The 24,611-nt window shown below is 39.1% G+C and overlaps 1 protein-coding gene and 1 pseudogene across 9 annotated transcripts in view; one reads left to right on the plus strand and one right to left on the minus strand.

The window, feature by feature from the left end:
• XIAP (X-linked inhibitor of apoptosis) overlaps nucleotides 1–24,611 on the plus strand; it is a 53,754-nt gene that overhangs the window by 4,239 nt on the left and 24,904 nt on the right. For 2 of the 9 annotated variants that reach the window (XM_072744536.1, XM_072744533.1), the window contains exons 2-3: nucleotides 2,764–2,847; nucleotides 18,158–18,306. The exons of 4 other annotated variants lie outside the window; for them this stretch is intronic. The gene's annotated coding sequence lies outside the window, so the exon portion shown is untranslated. Of the gene's footprint in view, nucleotides 1–2,763; nucleotides 2,848–18,157; nucleotides 18,307–19,115; nucleotides 19,136–24,611 lie in introns of those variants that run through there. 3 more of the 9 variants (XM_072744537.1, XM_072744534.1, XM_072744538.1) reach the window with 2 other exon arrangements.
• LOC112934449 (partitioning defective 6 homolog beta-like) lies at nucleotides 20,673–24,537 on the minus strand (annotated as a pseudogene).

Here is a 24,611-nt window from a genome sequence, read left to right on the forward strand (position 1 = left end):
AGCTAGCCTGTTTTATTTGTAGGGTGGGTGTAGAATAAATTGAAGAGGGAAAAACTGGGCTTCTGGGGTTTAACATTCTGGGATTACCATAGCATAGAAGAGAAAAATTAGTGGAAGCTAAGAAGGGTTCACTAACTTGCTCAAGGTCCAAATAGCTAATAAGTTGCAGGGGTAGGATTTGAATTCAGATTTCTTTGATTGCAGTAGTCCTGCTTTTCTTTCATTGCGTGCTATGTTTCAGAAGATCTCTTAGACGGGTTTTTGATGGTATTGCTTTGATCAAAATTGATTAAGGAGCTAAGTTGAGAAATACTGAGATAGCACTTAGAAATACAGTTTTCAATTTGAGACAATCCAAACAACACACCTTGAGCACCTTCTGCTTTAAGCCAAGTTCTTTTTTTGTTTTTAAGATTTTATTTATTTATTCATGAGAGACACAGAGAGAGAGAGAGGCAGAGACACAGGCAGAGGGAGAAGCAGTCTCCATGCAGGGAGCCCGATGTGGGACTCCATCCCAGGACCCCGGGATCACGCCCTGGGCCAAAGGCAGATGCTCAACTGCTGAGCCACCCAGGCGTCCTGAGCCAAGTTCTAACATAACTGTATTAACAGTGGCTGGCATGTATAAATAGGTGCCTGGTAAAAAAAAAAAAAATTATTGACTGAGGGGCACCTGGGTGGTGCAGTTGGTTGAGCATCCAACTTTTGGTTTTGGTTCAGGTTGTGGGATTGAGCCCCACGTTGGGCTCTATGCTCATGTGGAGTCTGCTTAAGTTTCTCTTTCCCTCTCCCTTTGCCCCTCTTCCCCCGCCCCCCACCTGTCTCTCTCAAATAAATCTTTTAAGAAAATTGTTGACTGAATGCTTCTACTTGTTATAAAGGAATGTATTAGACGAAGAAGGAAAAACTAAAATTTCTAAGGCCTTCCAGATAATTCCAAATAAAGGACTTCCTCTACTCTGAGAAATTAACCAAAGCAGTTGTTGATTACTGTATCTACCATAAAAACTTGAGGCCAAACATATGAGTTAATGTTTTATGTGCTCTTATTATACTTAATAGTAGGTTGTCCTTTTTGTGATAAAAGGATATTTTATGTAATTTTGTAGGACTTGGCATGGACTTTTATTGTTAACTATGGTATCATTGTAGCTCTAATATTTTGATACGTTTTGGAATTTAATTTGGTATATTGGTATCCAATCTTTGTTAAGTATACATGTGATTCACTTACCGCGTGATCTGCTTTAAAAAAATTTTTTTTTTTAAGATTTATTCATGAGAGAGAGAGAGGCAAAGACACAGGCAGAGGGAGAAGCAGGCTCCCCACAGGGAGCCGGATGTGAGACTTGATTCCGGATCCTGGGATCAAGCCCTGAGCTGAAGTCAGATACTCAATCACTGAGCCACCCAGGCGCCCCCCCACCCCCCAAAAAAAGTCTGTCTCTTTGAGAGACAGACTCGAGTGGGGAGGAGGGGCAGACGCAGAGGGAGGGGGAGAAGTAGTCTCCCTGCTGAGCAGGAAGCCTGTGGGCTCGAGATCACAGAACCATGAGATCATGACCTGAGCCAACCAGGTGCCCCCATGATCTGCTTTTATAATGTATTTATAAGGATATGGTTTGTGGTGAAAACTGAGGTTTACCTGTACAAACTGGGAATAGCTTGAACTCAGATGATCAGAGGTTGAATTGCATGAGTTAAGGCTGATTTCCTAAACTGGGCAAAGCTGGTACCACTGTACATTCCCTGGAATCTATAAATACTGACATGTGGTTTGAACTTTTATATTTACCCTTATGACAATTTTGTTGGCCTCACAACACAGGCCTTTCATATATATAATCACATACTGGTATGTGATTTTACTTTTCAATGGCTTCTGCTAATTTTTCAAGCCTTGAAAGGGCAAGGAGCTGACATTTTTTGCTACCTCACCAGACTAACTCTTCTGCCAGTAATTCTTAGAGTAATTTCCTTAGACCTATATTGGTCATAATCACCGGGTTTGACTTTTGACTGTCATTTACCGTATGATCTTTGATGAGTAACAGAAAACCACAGTTTCCCCATATTTCAAATAGGGGCTATGATATGTTGCTTAGGTTAAATTAAATACCACATGTGAAAACATCCTAATTGTAAATCACATATGTATTTTAGTTATTAGAGGTAACATGGTGAAAAAAAGGGATAGGCTATGGAATCACGCAAGCTCATGTTGAATTTTTGACCTACTACTAAATGGGATGACATTTTTTAGTTTCAATTCAGCATGTTGTAGTAGGTTAGAATATTTATGTGTAGCTAAAATGATTGCATGGAGGAAAATTAAAATTAGTTTGTAGATAGTTTAGAACACGGGGGCACTCATTAAATATGTGGTACTGTTTTAATTTGGCTCGGAGTCACTTATTATGGCAATTTCCTTTACTTGGTGTCATTTTTATTCAAACCCAGACAGAAGACAAACCTAAATGTATATATGCAGCAGAGTGGCTTTCAGGTAGAACTACCTGTTTTTACTAGAGAAAAAGAAAAGTTGTTGGCTTTTATCAAGAACTTGTTTCAGCACTTGAGATCTCAACATGATCATGGAAGACTACTTAATTCTGAGAAATATCTAGGGTAGATATTACCCATTCACTGAGTCATCTATTAAAGAACTTTGGTTGGGGATCCCTGGGTGGCTCAGCGGTTTAGCATCTGCCTTCAGCTCAGGGCCTGATCCTGGAGACAAATTTTTTTTTTTTTTTAAAGAAAGTACTTTGGCATGGCACTTGGAGAACCATCTGATTTTTAAGTACTGCAACCCCCATCACTCTGTCAGGATAAGTTATCTGGGTAAGTATCAAATAGAATAAGTTCCAGTTCTGTGCTACTCATTAACTCTATGGTCTTAGTCAAATCATTTAACATCCTTATGCTTTCGTTTCCTTATCTTCAAAATGGAAGAGTGATTTCTATTATTCTGTCAGCATAAATACAGTCAGTTATGGTGAACACGTTTTGCTTGTGGGTGTCTACAAAATATAATGATTCTACTTTACGTGTACTTGATTCAAAACTGCCCTTTTGTAAAAATTAGGGAAATTTAAAAAAATATTTTATTTATTTATTCATGAGAGACACAGAGAGAGAGGCAGAGACATAGGCAGAGGGCGAAGCAGGCTCCATGCAGAAAGCCCGATGTGGGACTTGAACCCAGGACCCCGGGGTTACACCCTGAGCTGAAGGCAGATGCTCAACCTCTGAGCCACCCACGCATCCCTAAATATGGAAATTTTAAAGTAAAGATTACAGGCAACTCTTCTTCTTACCAGGCCCCAAATTAATTGATTATTTTTATAAGGCAGTAAGTGAATAGTTCAGAACTCCAGCAATAGGCATCCCTCAGAAGATTCAACATAGTCCTTTCACTTTAAAGTCAAGTCAACAATAATTAGCAATCAGATATTACCTGTGTTTCTCAGCCCTCTCTGCTGGTGATTTACTGCCACTGAGCAGAGGACCAAAAGACATATATTCATGGCCATCCACTGTGGACATGACTTGATTACTGCTTTTATTTCTGGGAGTTGACCTGTATCTCTTTTTCTTAACCTAATGATTGAGTGTTGACATCAATTTACAATTTCGTCTTTCTCGTTGTGGTGGCTAGGAGTTAGTAATCTAACAGTAATATTACAAATCAGCAAGCTGGCAAAAATTCTCACCATAGGTAAAAACATAAGGACCAAGAATATATCCTTTCCTCTGCAAGTTATAAGAATGATCTTTTGTGAATTAAAAGTCAAAACCTTGCAATACCTGGCCTTGCTATTGATAGTTTACTGTGCTAATGTGTTCACAGATGAAGAAAGCATTGTCACCTGGCATATAGCCAAATAAAACCCCCAATCTGCTGGGCAGGATTGTACAAGGGACCTGACTAATCAAAAGCCCAACTGCTTTTTTTCTTTTGATTAGAATCTAATATATTTACTGGATAAAATTTAGAAAATTAAGAAAAGCACAAAGAAGAAAATAAAACTCAATAATCCTACTGCCGGGAGATAACCACAGTAGAATTTTGATGTATAATTTAGCCTGTCTTTGTATATCTGTATTTTTCGTAATTAGGATTTTACTGCACAGTATTTTATTTTATTTTTTATTTTTTTAAAGATTTTATTGGGGCAGCCCCGGTGGCGCAGCGGTTTGGCGCCGCCTGCAGCCCAGGGCGTGATTCTGGAGACCTGGGATCCAGTCCCACATCAGGCTCCCTGCATGGAGCCTGCTTCTCCCTCTGCCTTTATCTCTGCCTCTCTCTCTCTAGCTGTGTCTCTATGAATAAATAAATAAAATCTTAAAAAATAAATAAATAAAGATTTTATTTATTCATTAGAGACACAGAGAGAGATACAGGTAGGTGGGAGACACGGGTAGAGGGAGAAACGGGCTCCATGCAGGGAGCCCGACATGGGACTTGATCCCAGGACTCCAGGATCACGCCCTGGGCAGAAGGTGGCACTAAACCGCTGAGCCACCCGGGCTGCCCAACTTCACAGTATTTTATAATCAGCTTTTTTCATTTAATACAATAGCATGAACATATGTCTATGTCCTTTAGTATTCTTCTACAACCTGAGTTTGTAATGAATGCCTGGTATCCACATTACCAAAGTGTTGTCCTCATTTGTTAGACATTGAATTTTTTTGTTTATAAATACCACTGTATTGAATATCCTTATATACATTTTTTAAAAATCCCTAATCATTTCCTTAAAGTTAATGCTCACAACTAGAATAAGTGGTTCAAAAAGTAATCATATATTTAAGTTTTTATTTATTTATCTTTAAGATTTTAGAACATATTGCCACATTATCCTCTAGGAAAGGTGTACTAATTTTTTTTAAATTTTAATTCCAGGGTAGTTAACACACAGTGTTGTATTTGTTTCAGATGTACTCTATAGTGATCCAACAATTCCATATATTATTCATTGCTCATCAAGATAAGTGTACTTTTTTTTTAAAGATTTTATTTATTTAAGAGAGCACAAGTGGGGGGTGGGGGTGGGGCAGAAAGAGAAGCAGACTCCCCACTGAGCAGGGAGACCAACATGGGGCTCCATCCCAGGACTCCGAGATCATGACATGAGCCAAAGGCAGGTGCCCCAAGATAAGTGTACTCTTATTCCCCTTTACTTGTTTCACCCATCCCCCCACCACAAAATGTATACCAATTTGTAGTTTCACCAGCAAGAGTGTCTGTTACCCCATACCTTCCCTACTGCTAAATTTTTGTTATTGGCATCTTTGTTTTCTGAATATGTAAGTGCATTCAAGCTTTTTCTTAACACTATTACTGGTCAAAACCAAGATAGGTAATAGGAGGTGGTGAAGGACACACTCCTGTTCAAATCATTCAATGTTGCCACTAAAAGCAAATAATGACATAAATAGATTTTAGAGAGAAGGACTTTTCGCTCTTACATAATGATAAAAAAAATTTTATAGTAGTAAAAAATTGTTAGCTTTCTAAATGTCCATAGATGAAGGTGCATAGCTGTGTATAGACTATTTAACACTTATATTTTTAAAAATACTCATACATGCTTGTATATTCATAGACCATCTCTGGAGGAATACACAAACTGATAAGAGCAATTGCTACTTGGAGTATGTTGGGAGGGGATTTTTTTTTTTAATTTTCTAGGTTCCTTGGCTGGTAAACGTTAAAAGACAGATTTAATAGAATAATTACGTACATAGAAGAGCCCCATAAGAACATGAGACCCACAGGCAGACAGGCAGTTGAGGTTTATATGCCATCCTAAGCTAAGGAGAAAGGGAGTGGGGGTCTGAGTCTTCAAAGGGAAGGAAGAGTTTACAGGAAGATGAGCAAATGTTTGATAAATATTTGCCAGGCCATACAGAGACAATGGAAAGCAAAGGAATTTGATCTCCAGGCCCTACAGAGCTTCCCCTAGCTTACCACACCTAGCTCATATTCTTTGTAGTTATCTCAGGTGATAGTTTTCTTCCCGGACAGGCCCTCCATCTAAATTCTTTAGGCAGTTAAGGAGAAGATAAAAGCTTTTCCTGAGTTTTTGACTCATTTCAGTTTAAAGTAATCCATGTGCCCTGGGTGCCTGGCCAACTCAGTTGGTAGAGCATGCAACTTTTGATTTGTGGGTCATGAGTTCATTGGTGGTAGAGTTTACTTAAAAAAAAAAAGGGGCACCTGACCGGCTCATTCAGAAGAGCATGCAACTTGATCTTGGAGTCATGAGTTGGAGCCTCCAGTTGGATGTAGAGGTTATAATCAATCAGTAATAATAGCAATAAAATTTTTGAAAAGTAATTTTGATTCCAAAGTGACTCACTTTGGGGAGGCTTATTCTGAAACCCTTTAGTCCTGCCTTTGAAACTTGTGCATGAAGTTTCACAGCCCAGAGGTTGAGTTGGTACATTGCTCCATCTCACTCAACCGTCTCTTAGTCCTGAGAATAGGCCAGTTCTGTTACATAGTTGTGTCTCATTTCAGGAGATGGTCATGCACTTGTGCTCCCAAAGTTAGGGCTATGGTGCAAACAATCTGGTATTTAATAAGAAATTTCTATGGAAATGAAAGAAAAAGGTTAATTAGAGCAGATTATAGTCCTAGTTTCTTAGTTCTGAAGGTAGCCAGGTGAGAGGATTTCTAGATGTCCTGCTTGAAGCAACTTCAGATGGAGTGAGGGCAGGCAGTGGCATTCTCAAAGATTTTCCTGGTTTGTAGTGGGATATATTTGGAAATGTTAGTTTGGAAAGTTGTAGCTAAATATTGGAGGAAACTTCTGAATTCAGGATCAGCCATTTATAGGTAGAACCTCAAAGATAATAGCACTAGAATTTGAGACTTTTCTTAAAAAGATTTATTTAGGGAAAGAACATGAGTTTGGGGAGGGACAGAGGGAGAAAATCTCCAAGCTGACTCCCTGCTGAGCACCCAGCCCAACTCAGGGCTCAGTCCCACGACCCATGAGATAATGACCTGAGCCAAAACCAAGAGTCTGATGTTTAACCTGACTGAGCTACCTAGGTGCCCCAATAGCACTAGAATTTGATATTCATAATGGTTGTTACTGAAACATCCTTTTTCTCTCTACAATCACCCCCGATTTTATCAAAGATAATCACAGTATAACCAATTTATTTGCAAATCCAGTCTAGTTTCAATAAACTTGGCCTGATTATTTATACAAGTGTAACAAGAATACTGATTCATCATATAGGCTCTTTTAATCTGCTTTGTTGGAACTTTATTTTATTTTTTATATTATTTGTGATTATTTATACAGGTGTAACAAGAATACTGATTCATCATATAGGCTCTTTTAATCTGCTTTGTTGGAACTTTATTTTATTTTTTAAAGATTTTATTTATTTATTCATGAGAGACAGAGAGAGAGGCAGAGACACAGGCAGAGGGAGAAGCAGGCTCCATGCAGGGAGCCCGACGTGGGACTCAATCCCGGGTCTCCAGGATCACGCCCTGGGCTGAAGGCAAGCGCTAAACCGCTGAGCCACCCAGGCTGCCTTGTTGGAACTTTAAATAAGGAATCTCAGGTTGGACTTTTTAAAAGCCTCTTGAGGCTAAAAAGCCAAGCCAAAGACTGGCCATCAGGCTTAACTTGTAATACTTCTAGATTTGGGTTAATTCCTCTTTTCAAGGTTCACAGAATATCCTAAGGTTCCTGTACCTGCCAGAAGGTGGCCTTCCTTATTTACCTGGTAAGGCTACCAGGAACCTGTTAAGCAAGTTACCAGGCTGATTATTCCAAGGGGCTTTATTGCCTCTGTAAAGTCAACCTTCGGTTCTTAAAGCTGTCTAGGCATATCTGAGTGTATGTATGTCTCTCTCAGGCATAGCATTCTAGTCAAAGTCTTGGTACTATAACTAGTGTTTCCATTTGTATCCTGTTACAAGGAAAACATTATTTTTTTAAAGATTTTACTTATTTGAGAGAGCACAAGCAGGTGAGGGGAGGAACAGAGGGAGAGAGAGAGAAGCAGGCTCCCCACTGAGCAGGGAGCCTGATGTAGGGCTCCATCCCAGGACTCTGAGATCATGACGAGCTGAAGGCAGATGCTTGACTGAGCCACCCAGGTGCCCCAAGGAGAACAGATTCTAACAGAACCTATGCAAATAACTGTATTGCCACGAAAATAAGAATACTTACTATGTATCCAAATTCTGGATGGATCAGGTAGAAAAAGATGTATGTTTCAATTCTGCTCACAAAGGTATAATTTACCAAATTGCTTATAGTCATAGTTAGCTTAAGAAAGGTTTCTTCGGGTGCCTGGGTAGCTAAGTTGGTTAAGCGTCCAACTCTTGGTTTCAGTTCAGGTCATGATCTCAGGGTCCTGAGATCAAGCCCCATGTCAGGCTCTGTGCTCAGCATAGAGTCCACTTGAGATTCTTTCCCTCTCCCTCTCCCAGCTCGTGCATGAGCACTCTCCTTGGAAAAATAAATAAAATAAAACCTTAAAAAAATGTTTCCATATATTTTAGAAAATAAAATGTGAAAGAACTACTGATATAAACAAAAAGTTATAAAGAATTCTAATCATTCTCTTTAGTTCTTTACAGTACTATGTAATTAATACTTGTTCTGCTTGGATCCAGGTTTTACATTCATTATGAAAATTTTTTTTAAAGATTTTTAAATTTATGGGCAGCCCGGGTGACTCAGTGATTTAGCGCCGCCTTCAGCTCAGGGCCTGCCTGATCCTGGAGACTCAGGATTGAGTCCCATGTCAGGCTCCCTGCATGGAGCCTGCTTCTCCCTCTGCCTGTGTCTCTGCCTGTGTCTCTGCCTCTCTCTCTGTGTGTGTCTCTCATGAATAAATAAAATCTTTAAAAAAAGATTTTTTTATTTATCAGCATATGAGCGCAAGGGGGGGCAAAGGGAGAGGGAGAAGCAGACTCCCCACTGAGCAGGGAGTCTGAAGCAGGATCCTGAGATCATGACCTGAGCCAAAAGCAGATGCTTAACTCACTGAGCCACCCAGGTGCCCCCCCCCCCCCGCCGTTCTGAAAATTCTTACCCAGTTTAGCTTTATAATCTTAGTTCTCAGAAACCTTTATTCTAGAGTACCTGTCAAGAGTCCTTTCTATAAGGCTCCATTCCAGGTGTGGAACCTACTTAAAAAGGAAAAAAAAAAAGAGTCCTTTTCATGAATTTCTCTGAAGATGAAACACTTTTGCAGGAACATTTGCAAAAGTATCAGAGTAAGTAAATGTAAATAAATAGCAAAAGACTTTAAAATGGCAATTGTTAATGGTTGAAGATTTGATGAGAGTTTGTTATAATGCAGTTGACAAGAAAACGTAGTTGTTTTGTGAGATACATTTTAAAATGGCAAAGATTATACCAGGACATAACAGATTTTTAGAATTTTTTTCTTAAGATCTTATTTTATTTACTATTTAAAATATTTTATTATTTATCCATGAGAGACACAGGCAGAGGGAGAAGCAGGCTCCACGCAGGGAGCCTGATGCTGACTCGACCCCAGGACTCCAAGACCACACCCTGGGCTGAAGGCAGGTGCTAAACCGCTGAGCTACCCAGGAATCCCTTAAAATTTTATTTTTAAGTAATCTTTGTACCCAACTTGGGAGATCAAGATTTGTGTGCTCCACTGACTTAGCCAGCCACACCCCCCCAGATTTTTAGAAATTTCATGTAATTTCTGGAACACTTAGGTTTAAGAAAGTTTATCAGTTGACAGTGCTTCCTGTGTAATTTAACATACCAGATAAGCCTAATTAGTTAACATCTCTTTTTATAAGGAGAGGGCAAAACCTTTGAGAGGTTCAAGGAACCCTTTGGAAAAATCTCCAAACTGGTTTGAGGTAAAAAAGACTTTATAATTTGATTTTTGAGAGCTTTGTCAAAAATACCAAAATATCTGATTAAATAGGATCAGAGATCATTGTGAAACATTACTTATCTGTTTAATCAGAGTGACAAAAGATTTTAAGAGCAAATACAAAAGGCTATAGTTGTGAGCATAACCAAAGGGCTGATAAGAACAGAAAATTATTTTAATAAAACACAATCTTTGCGTCCTAGGACAATTACTTAAAAGATAAAAACTTTTCAGTCTCTTACCTTAGCAGACCAATTGTCCAAGAAAACATTGTCCTTTTAGTAAATGAAAAAAAATTAAGTTTTAATTTTACATAGGTATACTATCAGTATTCAAGTTTATTTAAAAAACCCTTTAATAACAACTCAGTTTAAACCAGCTTGATTACACAAGGTGGAATTTTTCTTTCTCTGTTCTCAACTTTTTATTTGTCCTTTCTTTTTACCTTTCCCATTTTGAAATAACCAGTTTTATTTCAGAACAAATTTGCTTTCTTTTCCTGTAACACAAATGCATCTCCATATCTCGAACTTTTTTAGCCAAAAAACACAACCTGCTTTTTTTCCAGTTAAAGTAGTAAGCAACTGTGAACTGTTATGCTAGTATTCTTTTAAGATTTTATTTGAAAGAGGGGCCGAGAGAGAGAGAGAGAGAGAGAGAGAGAGAGAGAGAGAGAGAAACAAGTGAGGGGAGGAGCAAAGGAAGAGGGAGAAGCAGACTTCCTGCTGAGCAGGGAGCCTGACTGGAGCTCCATTCCAGCACCTTGAGATCATGACCTGAGCCAAAGGCAGATGCTTAACCAACTGATCACCCACCTTCTTTAGACTGGCAAATTTATGAGTATGTTCATAATTCCTAGAAGCATATGCTTCTTCATTTTATAATCTTTTAATGTGGCATAAGACGTTTACTAATAGCCCATATTTATCTTTAGTCTATCTGTAATAGGAAACCAAAGTTAGATAAAAATCTATGTTCTGTAATGTTTTATTATTTTGTCTTATTTGGAAATTAGATAGTCAATAAATTTCCATCACTTAACTTTGCAATCTCTAAAGTTACCAAAAAGATTTTAGAAGCTATTTTTAAGTAGATGTACCATAAATTATAGTTATTGCTAAAAAATTAACCTAGAAGCTCTTATCCCAGTTATATCTCACCTCTATTTAAATCATTTGCTCTTGACAATTATGTTTAGACTACTCACAAAAGCTTCATGAAACATTAGCCATCATCTTAAGCTATTTTTCTTGCTGACAAATTTTGTGAGAGATATAAACTTACTTGACTAAGTAAACCCAGGCAGAATAGAAGTTGAATGATTACATTATATTCAGTGTTGATAATTCTAAAGACCTGCCTATTTAAGTTTTTAAAGATTTATTAGAGAGTGCATGCACATGAGGGAAGGGGGAGGAAGAGAGTCTCAAGCAGACTCCTATTTTAAACTCATGAACTTCAATTGGCTTCAGTACTGAATATTTTTCCAAGTAAATGAACCTGAGAAGCATTGAAGTTAGTTTCTGTTATATTTCTAAGAACTCTAGGGGTACTTAATTTATAAGCACTTAAAATTAAGCCAGTTGAATAGAGCTCTTTTACAAACTAACTTTAGTAATACCATTTAGAGATGGAAAATGCCACCCATCTGCAATACATTCATAAACATACAGACAGATGCAAGTAGAGACCTTGTAGTTCTAAATTTTAACCATGAGCGGGGTGTCTGGCTGGCTCAGTCAATAGAGCATGTGACTCCTGATTTTGGGATTGTGAGTTCAAGACCCACATTGGGCATTTTAGCCATGAGATGAGTATGATAATGCAAAACTCACTAGTTTATAGAACAGTTAGGGAGTGCCTGGGTGGCTCAGTCAGTTAAGTGTCAACTTTTTGGTTTTGGCTCAGGTAACGTTCTGTCATGAGATCAAGCCCAGCACCAGGCTCTGCTCAGAGCAGAGTCTGCCTGAGTTTCTTTCCCCTCCTCCCTTTCCCCATGCTTGCACGCACGTACCCTTTCTCTCTTAAAAAGACAAAAAAGATCAGATAAGTTGAGTTCACTTGAATAGAAACTTTTTTGCTGATATTTATGGAGAAGACTTAAAGATTTGTATTTGTCCTTGACAAGTAATATTCCAGGAGGCTGTAGTCTAGAGTTTGGGCACGAAAGCCTTTTTAGCAGTTTGTATTTTAAAAATGCCTTGTCCCCCCCCCCCCCTTTTTTTCATACCACTCTTAGGAATTGGGGATAGTGTAGGTAAGAGTTAACACTTACATCTCAAGGGCCCAGGGAAAGAGTGCAGGCTCCTTCAAGAAAGATTTTGGTTTCTTGAGGCCGATATTTACACGCCTTGTGAGATAAATAGGGGAGGTTTGGGGAATGGTAAATAGGAAGAGAGGAACTTTGAATTGCCTCTAGAGTTGCATATCTAGTTTTGCAAAGATTTGTAAGCTAAGGACAGGTGCTCAAAGAACTGGGTTGCAACTTTAATGGCCTCACAGTTTGATCCACTCATCAATCCTTTTACAAGGGCTTTAGAGGATTTTTCTTTTCCTCTGGGTACATAGTTTTATTTTAACTTAGGGGAGGAGGCCATAAAAAAACGTTCCTGTCAGGCTCTGAATATTAGCTTCCAATCTGGCCAATCTCCCACCGCAGAGCTACGTAAGCTCTTCGCCCATCATAGGGCTTTATCTCGTGACCCTGAGATCAAGAGTCATGCTCTACCAACTAAACCAGCCAGGCATCCCAGAAAAAATATTTTAAATATCTTGTCAGTTTTTAGCGAAATAAACAGCAAGCATTTTCGGAGTTGAATTCAGTAAAGTTTCTATAAGGCCTTTTAATAAGGGCCTCCTTTCTGAGTGTACAGTTTAATCTTGAATTCACCTTAAGGGGAAAAACCTCCCTATCAGCCCCTGAACATTGCCTTCAATTGATATTAGTAGGAGGGCCTTGGAGAAATTCCAGGTGGTAGGGAGGTTTCCAGGGGGTGGCCTGGCTTGTCTGATAACCTAATCATGGGTGGAAAGAATACCACTTAGCAGCCAAACAGGATCCCTCTGAGTGGGGTTATAAATGGCCATTCATCTTTATAATTTCTCTTTAAATTTGGTAGGCTCCTTTGAAAGTAGAGGTAAAAGGGCTTTATAATTTAAAAGATCTGCTGCCTTCCAGAGGACATGAATTCTTTGGTACATTGCATAGCAAGGCTGGAAGCTGGAGAAGCCTGATTATAGAACCTAGCAAAATAAGCCTTATGTCTGAGACTAACTGTCCATCCTGGGTGCTTCTGTTAAATTTATTTTCTGACTTTACATGAGTAACTTGTCTACCCTGGGGCTTAGAGATCATGCTGGCATGCTCCCTGTAAATCTTGTAGGGAAAGGGAAACTGAAAAAAGCAACTAGGTATTTTAAGGGATTTTCTGGGGAAGGTGAAGGAGCTTTGGGGGCTAAAGGAATTTGCTGAGGAGATGGGCTAGATTTTAAGGGGAATTCATATTGGGGACTTTAACTTTTCTTCTAATTTCTATTCTTACATCTTGTTAAGGGAGTCTAAGACTACTTCTGTGTCTTTGTGTCTACTTTTTAGTTTGGTCTTCCCACAGGTACCATTAAGATAATTGTTTAGGATGAGAGCTTTCTAAAAAATTTTTTTCAAATATAGAACTTTTTCATTTCAGAAAAAGAGCTATCATCTGGCCATTGACAGGTAGCATCTGTTTTTTTAAAAAAACTTACTTCTTTGGGAGAGAGCATCCACACGTGAGGGAGGGAGGGGCAGAGGGAGAGGAGAGAAAATCTTGAGCAGACTCCCTGCTGCTCACCGAACCCAACAGGTGCTCCATCTCATGACCCTGAGATCATGACCTGAACCGAAATCAAGAGCCAGATGCTTAACTGACTCAATCACCCAGGCGCCCCAACAAGTAGTATCTATTAATGTCAATAGCAGTTCAAATCAAGAAGCTTTTTATGGCTTAACCAACCATGCAAGAGACATCCCACAAGAGTGCAAAAAAGATGCAGTCCTTATAAGATCCTGAAAGTTCACTCCCAAAGATAGTCTAAGAAAGTAAAGCGCTTTGTTGTTATAGGCTGTAAGAATGGTGTAGTAAAACAGTGTCTCTGGGATGCCTGGGTGGCTCAGCGGTTGAGTGTCCGCCTTTGACTCAGGGCGTGATGCTGAGGTCCTGGGATTGAGTCCCACATGGGGCTCCCTGCAGGGAGCCTGCTTCTCCCTCTGCCTGTGTCTCTCAAGAATAAATAAATGAAATCTTAAAAATAAAATAAAATAAATAAAATAAAATAAAATAAAATAAAATAAAATAAAATAAAATAAAACAGTGTCTCTATTTTCCCACAAGAAGACCTCCAGTCCCAGACCCACTAATCTGATACCTGCCAGGCACTACTAGAATGGTTTTTTTTCCAGCACTGACAAAACAACGAAGGTTGAGATGACAAAAGCCTCTTATGGACTGGGACCCTTTATGACGGACTCCCCTGACAGCTGGTACAGTTGGATGAAAAGCTTGCTGCTTGTGACTTCATGTCTCAGAAGCCCAGTCTATTTAGCCAACAAGATAAACACTGGTATGGCAGAGACAAGAAAGAGTATTCTCATTGGTCACGCAACCATGTTGTCAAGACAGAACAAGACAAAGGAAAACCTCATCCAACTTTTTGTATATGGATGTTAACAGCTTGAGCTAAGCCTTGGGTCTCTTGGAGCCAGACTAATACCTAAGAGGGATATGCCATTGGGTGGGGATCATGTGATGGTTTACAGAGGAACTTGCATGGAAATTTTTTTGAGTTTGGCAGGTGACCTAGTATATATCTAACTTGTTCTGTGACCAACTTATTCTAATACAGGGGTCTTTGGATTAGGTGGCCAGTGCTCTAATAGCACTTAAATGCTTGACCCATGCCTTACAATCTTGTGGCTTTGGCTTCCGAGATGTTTCTTAGCAACAGCCTTTACCTCATGTGTTCATTAACCCACAGCAAAGTTTGTCTAAACGGACACCAGTCTGGTGAGAACCATGAACTCACCAATCAGTGAGGCTGGCTTGAACAGCAGGCTCATAGAGCCTATGCCTGTGTTCTACGCTATGGTCTTCCTTTTTATGACAACACAACAGAGACAGAAAGAGTAACCGTCCCTGGGAGGACAAGGATCAATAAAAATCAAGAGTACTTTAAAAAAAAATCAAGTACTCAGATCTTTACCAGAGGTGTTATATCTAAGGAATTAGTTTCACAAATATTTTTTCCTGCTAATCTAAATTTAGAAAAGAAAAAAAAGGACTCTCACCACTCATTTCTGCTGGACCCTTCAGGCAGAGATCCAGAAGATGGACATGGTAAGAATTCTTACCTTCTGCCAAGGCCTATCAGAGGTGTACCAAGATTATCTCAGCTCCAGTAGTCCTGGAGCAGGCAGTGATCAGCCAGTAAAGTTGCTCCTGCCTGGCTCACCAACTGTTGGGGAGAAAACCTTTTTACTCTACTCTTTTGGATTCTTTGGCTGGTAAATTGATATAAGACAGATTAACAGGGGAAAAACAAATTTACCTAAGTACATACACACAATGTAAGAATGTGAGAGCCACAGGCAGTCAGGTGGTTGAGGCTTATTTGTCATCCTGAGCTAAGGAGAAGGGTGGTAGGTGTCTGAGGAATACCATTTATGAGAAGATGGGAAGAGCAAATGTTTGATAAACAAATGTTTGCCAGGCCATACAGAGACAGTGGGACACAGAGAGGAATTTGATCTCTAGGCCCTGCAGAGCTTCCCCTGGTTGGCGTAAGCACACCAAGTCCATATCTTTGTAGTTATTTCTGATGTTGGTTCTCTTCCTGGACCAGGCTCTCTATCTAAATTCCTTTAGGCAGTTAAGGGGAAGGTAGAAACTTAAACCAGAGGTTTAAGGTACAAGGTGGCATGAATGAGGTGACTTCTTGAATTGTTTGATCATGTGTGTTTCTCTCTTTTTAAAAATATACATCTAAAATTAGTGTCCAGAAATATGTGAGGTTATGATATATTTGTATAGTCATGTTCTAGTCCTCCATTTAAAAAAATGTTCTGATCTTGATAAAGATTGATGTGGGAAGGTGCGTTTATGATATATTATTAAATGGAAAAAAGCAAGTTATAAAATACCATGTTTAATAAATCCCCTCTAGAAATATTTATAATGTGCATGTGCACATGCACATAGAAAAGGTTCTGAAAGAATAAATAGACTAAAGGACACAGCCTGGGTAGTAAGATTTTTTTTTAATTCTTCTCTTAAAAAGGGAAACATTTGGGGCTCAGTCGGTTAAGCATCTGCCTTGGGATCAGGTCATGATATCTGGGTCCTGGGATGGGGCCCACTTCCCCTCTCCACTCTCAGGAGGGAGTGTACTCCTCTCTTTCCCTCCCTCTGCCTTTCCCCCTGCCTGTGCTTCCCCCCCCCTCAAATAAATTAATAAAATCTTTAAAAAAATAAAAAGGAAAACATTTGTTTGTATATACATCTTGAGATTTTTTTTCCTGCCCTGATTTTAGCAAAGGTTTTGATCTAGGCTCTAAATAAGTATAAGTAGTATTAATTATGTCATGGATCTACAGTTTGGACTGTAGATGGTTTATTTTTTAATCAAAGGCTACTGATTAGCAAGCTCTTAAGTTGCTTAAGTTCTGAACAGTTTCCAATGAAATTAAAGAGGGAGTAATAGTAATAGTGATCTTGAACCTTTTTATTACCTTCAGTGAATTATTGAGCCCCAGACCTGTATATTCCTCATGCAAAACATTCTTTTGGGGAACACAGCTGCATAATTTGTTAAAAGATGAGGGAATACCTTACTGTGTGTCCATTCTGAATAACTGTACCTGTGGAGTTAATTATTATAAATAATTAGGCAAAGACTGGAGATATGTGCTCAAAATTTAAGTATTACTATGATTTTATAAATCAAGTATAGAACATGTAATTGATACTCTCTTTGTTGAGTCTCAGTCTGCCCTTGCAGGTGTTTACAGAAGCAGGTTTCATGATCAAGCATATATTATATATATAGCAGTGTTCATAAGTTTATGTTATTGACTGAGCTTATGAACTAAGGGCTCATTAATGCCGTTTAATTATTTGAATGGCTCTAAGAGTGCTTGGTTTTAGGGAATAAACTTTTGATTTGATTGAATATAATTAGCCTCAAAAATGTTTTGTTGACCATTTAATTTAAAGTTAAAAGAGGAGTACCTGGCTGGCTCAGTCAGAAGAGCATGTGACTCTTGATCCCAGGGTCGTGAGTTCAAGCCCCACATTGGGTGTAGAGATTACTTAATTAAAAATTAAATTAAAGGGGATCCCTGGGTGGCGCAGCGGTTTGGCGCCTGCCTTTGGCCCAGGGCGCGATCCTGGAGACCCGGGATCGAATCCCACGTCGGGCTCCCGGTGCATGGAGCCTGCTTCTCCCTCTGCCTGTGTGTGTCTCTGCCTCTCTCTCTCTCTCTGTGTGGCTATCATAAATAAAATAAAAAATAAAAAAAATTAAATTAAAATATGCTTCATGGTTTGAATAACCCCACTAGTATAAACAAAAAATTTGAACAAAATTTGAATTTTTATGTAAATATAGCATAAAGACTTAACTTTAAAAATGATATACCCTTTTTGTTCAGGGCATATCATTTTTAGAAGTTAAGCTTCTTAATATTATGATAAATTTACATAGATACTACAGTTTTGTAAATCAAAATGCTATTTCTAAACAGGGAACTAACTGGCTGATACTTAAAGGTAATTAAAAAGAGGGATTGGCCTCCTTTGGGTCAGTGAGAATGTTCCTTATTTTAAAAGATCTCTGAGCGGGATCTTCTGTAGGGAGAGAAGGTGACTAATGAAATAAATTTGAAATTATGATGGTGTTTTATGGTGAACACATAAAAATTTTTATTGTTACTATGAAAAATTTTATGAATCCTGTAATATTTTTGAAATGTGATTTTAAAAAAGTTTTTATTTAAGTAATCTCTATACCAGAGGTGGGGCTCGAACTCATCACCCCGAGATCAAGATTAAGATGCTTCTACTAAGCCAGCCAGGTTCTTCTAAAATGTGATTTTAGGATAAGTTTTATCACTGAAGAATTACACTGTTTGCATAGTGTGTATGTGTTTCCTGTATTGTTCATATTTCCTAGGCATATATTTTTTTTTAAAAAGATTTTATTTATTCATTAGAGATACAGAGAGAGGCAGAGACACAGGCAGAGGGAGAAGCAGGCTCCATGCAGGGAGCCCGACGCAGGACCCAATCCCAGGTCTCCAGGATCCCGCCCTGGACCGAAGGTGGCGCTAAACCACTGAGCCACCTGGGCTGCCCCTCCTAGGCATGTATTAACAATTTTTAGTGCTTATGGTGATCTCAAATGTCCAGGGGAGACAGTGGGTGGGATGTGGCATAACAACAACAGTAACCTAATGGAGGTGGTTCAGCATGTGTTCTTTTACCCAACATTTATTAAGCACTACTGCATGTCATGCATTGCCTTTGGCATTGGGAATACAGATGTGATAAGACACAGTCCTTGCCAAAAAGACTTTCATTCTAGCAATGTACTACGTATATACACACATACAAACATGCATGCAGAAATTATTAAATCTTGTTCTAGCACAACTTGGGTCATCAGCCAATTGTGTATAATATATAATGGTGGCACAAAGAGTAATCATTCTGGGGTATAAATTTGTATTAATTTGCAGAGTTTCATCACTGTGGCACACATATGAAACTGCTTACTTACATTTATTTATTTAAGAGAGAAAAAGAGAGCGTGAGTGGGGGGCAGGGAGAGGAAGAAGCAGGCTCCTCGCTGAGCAGGGAGCCCGTCACAGGGCTGTATCCCAGGATGCTAGGACCATACTTAAATACATTTCTGAATAGTGTTCTGATATTAAATCTCACAGAAGAATACTTCTCTGCATGGGATTTTTTCTACTGCTTTAACATTAGAGGTTCTTTGTTTTATTTATTTTTTTTAATTTTTATTTATTTATGATAGTCACAGAGAGAGAGAGAGAGGCAGAGACACAGGCAGAGGGAGAAGCAGGCTCCATGCACCGGGAGCCCGACGTGGGATTCGATCCCGGGTCTCCAGGATCGCGCCCTGGGCCAAAGGCAGGCGCCAAACCGCTGCGCCACCCAGGGATCCCGAGGTTCTTTGTTTTAAATTAATCAGACCTTATTTCATTTTTTTCTTTTGCCATTTAGAGAATATGTCCTTCAGAATGTAGTCATTTGATTCTTCCATTGTTGTAATAGCACACAGTAGTTTCTAAAGGCATATTTAGGGGTGCCTCGGTGGTACAGTTGGTTAAATGGGTTGTGAACTCGGGGTTGTAAGGTCCAGCCTGGTGTTGAGCCTGCATCAGGATCTGCACTGAGCAAAGAGTCTGCTTAAGACTCTGTGTCACCCCCGCCCCCTCAAAGAAATAAATCTTTTAAATAAATAAATAAATGAAGGTGCTCATAGTATACCTACCATAAAATTAATTAATAGGGGTGCCTGGCTGGCTCAATCAGAAGAGCATGTTACTCTGGAGTCCTGAGTTTGAGCCCCACGTTGGGCATAGAAATTACTTAATAAATAGCTTTGGGGGGGAATTATCCATAAATTATAGGGAATTTATGTGCTTCACAATATTCTTAATTTCTATATACATGAATACTGTAGTGCTTGTGCACAGTGTACAATGATAAATACCAGAGAAGTCAGGCAAAGAATGAAACTTGGCAGCTTTACTCTTATTTGTTCTAAGTGGATATGCAAAAAATAATCTAATGAAAATAATATAGATAGCCTTTGTCAGTAATAAATATCATGACTTTCTCCCAAAGTGTAGTAAATGATCCTAGAATATTATTATCCTACTGTAGAAGATCCAAAATCTTTGTATAAAAAAAGTACACAAATCTGTCCTATGTGTAAAGATCTGTAAGTATTCAAAATAATTCACACTACTTGCATACATTAAGAGTTCAAAAGCACACTAACATACATATATGTAGACATGTATAACATGTATAACAAAAGGAATGCTTTGCAATGAGAGAATGAAGAATTGAGAGAGTCTCCTGTTACCAGAGCCAGTACAGTTAACTGAACTTCATAACAAATTATGCCTATTTGGAACTAGTTTATAAATACTTAAGCTATGAGATGAACAAAGTGAATGTTAAAAACACAGAATTTTGTAATTTAGAAACATAGCTTCAGTGCTTCCTAATATGGAATGAAGTTCCTAAAGATAGCCAGTTGGTTTGATTTCTTAGAAGTTAGGAAAAAATGAATTTCAGAAAATTATTTGTAATGATTAGGAACGGTAGAACATTAAGAAATATAATATTGAGAATATAAGAACTGAGGTCCTCAGTATCAAAAGCGATAGGAATCAGACTTCACATTAGAATTTAAAGAATGTAGTTGAAAGAAAAATTAACTAGAATCTTTGTAACAGGTTAAATAACCACTTCCAATAGAAGTGATTTAGTCCTCTCAGTAACCAATTGCAGTTACTCCCCCATTCCCCTCCTGCGCCAGCTGTAGGCATCCATCTATTTTCTGTTTCTATTTATTTTGATAAAATTTTAAACTTGCAACACTGTTGTTTCTCAGGCTTATTCTAGGTCATGGACTCTGGGCTTTTAAAATTCTTCAACTAGCCATATTTACAAGTCCTGTGACATCTTCATTCAGAAAACATTCGAATGAGGATTCCATGATAGGGTTGTTCCATATTCTGAGAGTTTTTGATCTGGTACATGTGTTTCAAGTTCTTTTTGTGCCACTTGCTACTTAAACTCACTTCATTAGAAGGAATAAAACCATTTGTCCAGACTCAAAACTTTAGTTTGTTCTATGTGTGTTAACCATTCCAGCCTTTCTGGTAGTGAGAATAGCTTTAAGAATTTTTTGTAGCATACTATTATATTCAGTAATAATGTCATCTTCATCACTGTCTTCATCCTTTGGTCAGTATTTGGTTTAATTTGCTTTGGATAGCCAAGAAAACTATCATCAGTAGATTTGCTAGAGCTACAGGAAGTCCTACTGTTTCCTAACATTCTGGTTTATTGGTCTCACTGTGATGATGAGATTTGCAACTGTTTACAATCATCATGTCTATTACTTGACTGAAACTCTTTCTGAAGTTTCTATGCCATTAACTTCTAAAACTTCATTACATGTGTCTGGGTGACTCAGTTGGTTAAGCGTCTGCCTTTGGCTCAGGTCATGATCCCAGGGTCCTGGGATCGAGTCCCACTTCGGGCTCCCTGCTCAGCGGGGAGCCTGCTTCTCCCTCTCCCTCTGCCCTTCCTCTCTGCTCGTCCCCCCTCCCAATAAATAAATAAATAAAACCTTTTTAAAAATAAAACTTCATCATTAATATCTGGCAACCCTGTGTGTGAACCAGATCTCCTGGAATAAGCCAGGATGTAAAGATTCCTGGGACTTACCTAAGCCATGTGGTGTCTCCCTTGGGCTTTCTGAAACCATCCTGGCTATAGAGTCCAAGAGAATTTTCAGTGCTGTGTTTGTAAAGATAAACTAACCCTATGGTGCGTTTCTGGGAGAATATTCATGTCTGTAATAGAAGATGCAGGTTTAAAGTCTCGGGACATACCAATGACTGGATGTGGCTTTTTCCTATGGTTGACAACACAGTGCATTGACTAAAACATTTTCCTTCTTTGTTAGCATGTCTGTACCAAAGACACTGTTATCTGCTTCTTCCTTCTTTTGTATAAAATCATAAGCAATGGGTTGTCTGTTGAAACACCTTTGTGATAATTATCATTATTTTTAGGAAGTAAGTCTCCCTAGAAGTCTGTATAGCCTAATAAATTGTCAACAATGGGTATCTTATGAACATGTAGTAATCCATAAAAATCCTCAGAATGTCCAAATTTTGCTCTTTCTAGCAAAAACCAGTGAGAATCCTGCTCTTCACCCCCAGGATGCCCTGGTAGGCAGTCATTGAGTGCTGGGTTCCTCTCTGGAATGCCAGGTGGGCGCATGTACACTCTCAGCTGCAGCCCAGGAATCCATAGCTCCCCAAACACACCTATAGAGGTAGCTTGGATCTCAGTACTCAGCTCCACTGAGCTCCATAGGACTCCACAGGGCAGCAAGGAGTGGTCTGGCAGTGCAGCAGGTAGAGGCACAGTTCCCTCCCTCCTCTCTGCAGGGCTCCAGTGGAGGAGGTTGAGGTGGGGCAGTTATTAGTCCATCTACCTCCCCATAATTGGGCCCCTGACCTGGGCCTGGTCTCCTGATCCAGGCTGACACTTCCAACCCAAGAGACTGTAAGTGAAAATATTAAAGACATTTTGGAGGAAAAAAAGACATTTGGGAGAAAAGGATCACCTGTATTCCTGCCACCCTAAATAATTTATCCATTTAATAAAAATTACCTTCCAGTAAATAAGAGGGGATGTGCCTGGCCAGCTCAGTTGGTGGAGCATGCAGTTCTTGACCTCGGGGTCAGGAGTTCAAGCCCCACATTGGGGGTAGAGTTTACTTTAAAAAAATTACAGGTCTTATTGACGAGTATATGTTTTCATGCAGTGGCAGTCTAATGTACATCTTCTGTCCTTTTCCCCATTAAAATAACCTTTATTCTGTTTATTTGACAACTTAAGTAATAAAAGCCTGGGAGAAATAGAAGCTTTTGTATTGTGTGCAGATGCCAGTAGGTGGGTTTTATGTGTATGTTTTACACCCCACATTTCTACATTATCGCTAGATTAGCAATCAGTCTATCTTTGGCACTTGCTCATGGCTATCTTTGCCTAGTTGACTATACTAAATACATATGTATGCTGTGTATCTATGTATATGTACATGTATGTGTATTTTTTTGGTATGCGTATATTTGAAACACATCTTATTACTTTGAAATCTTCCATGCCCCTCATATAAACATGTAGGGCTGCTCGCAGATTCTTTCTGTGCCAGTGTTGGCTTCCATAGTACCATTTTTCCCAACCACTGTTCCCCTCAAGATTACTGACTACCTAGCTCCTTTAATGTCAAAGCTTTCTTTGACATCTTTCTCTGTGTGCTTTCTTACCTTTCTGCTTACCCAATACAAAACCCGAGTATGCTTTCACAAAGAAGCCTTAAATTATCTCAGCATACTTTATTGCACTTTGACCTTTTCATATCCAAAGCCTTTTCATCACCCTTCTCCAATATCTGTACCCCATTTTCTTCTCTATTCACAAATCCTGTGCTCCATGTATAGTTATTTTCTAAATATCATCTCTCCCACCTTCATTTCACTTAAATCCTTTTTTAAAAAGAATTCTCTCTCATGCCTTTCATTTGGTGCCTTCCACCAATCCCAAGGTTTCTATCTATTGTCATTTTTCTCCCTTTCACCCTTAACCTCTGTGGTAATTCTGCTTTCACACCCTTTGACAAAAGCTCACACTCTGATAATGTATATGTAGTGTTCAGTTGAGTGCTTCTGAATAAATACCTGCTTTTCAAAACAGTGAAATCTAAACTATTAGCATGGAAATAACCCCTGGGAAGATGAAGTCTCCACTTGAAAGCTTCAGATAGAGATTCTCCTGCCATTGTTGAATGATGGAGTTTTATGTAATATTATCTGAAATGGGGTGACTACTTGAACCATACAAAATGTCCACTATTGTGAAATGAGAATAGATCCTTGATTTTATACTTCTATTTTGATTCACCTGAGAAATAAAACTTACCACCTCAGAGAAGGTAATTTCCATATGTTTTGGATTATATTGAGCATTAATTCTGCAGGGTCATTATAGACTTAGAAATGTTTTGTCCTGGGGCGACCTGGATGGCTCAGTGGTTTAGCGTCGCCTTCAGCCCAGGATGTGATCCTGGAGTCCTGGGATTGAGTCCCACATCGGGCTCCCTGCATGAAGCCTGCTTCTCCTTCTGCCTGTGTCTCTCTGTCTCTCTCTGTCTCTGTCTCTCTCTCTGTCCCTCATTCATAAATAAAATCTTTAAAAAAGAAATAAAATCTTTAAAAAAGAAATCCTGGGCGTCTGGGTGGCTCAGTTGGTTAAGTGTCTACCTTCAGCTCAGATCATGATCCCAGGGTTCTGGGATCGAGTCCCGCATCAGGTTCCCTGCTCAGCAGGGAGTCTGCTTCTCCCTCCACCTTTCCCCCCTCCTCCGCTCATGCTCTTTCTCAAATTAATTTAATTTAATTTAAAAATCTTTTTTAAAAAAACTGTTTTGTCCTGCCTTCTTGTTCATGCCCAAGTGCCTTCCCATGGTGGGAGGAATCTACAAGGCACCCCAACCCCAACTGCACTGCTGTTGATTGTTGTAACTATTCATCCTTGTATTGGGTTAAAATCCACTGGCTATAGTTATATTCATTGACTCAGCTTCACTCAAGCTACACTGAATTTGGATCCCTTTTCTATATAATGGCCTTTTAGATAACTAAAGGTAATTATTCTGTCTGCTACAGCTACAGATCTCTACCCACAATTTTTTCCCTTTGAGATAAACACTCAGCTCTTCTACCTGTTCCTCATTGGACACCATTTTCGTCATCCCGGATTGCTCTCTATAGATAGGATGCTTTGTTAATGTTCTTTCTGAAGTGTTTTCAGTACTGAAGATAGTAT

Source organism: Vulpes vulpes, chromosome X (assembly GCF_048418805.1).
Source record: "Vulpes vulpes isolate BD-2025 chromosome X, VulVul3, whole genome shotgun sequence".
Classification (NCBI taxonomy): Eukaryota; Metazoa; Chordata; class Mammalia; order Carnivora; family Canidae; genus Vulpes; species Vulpes vulpes.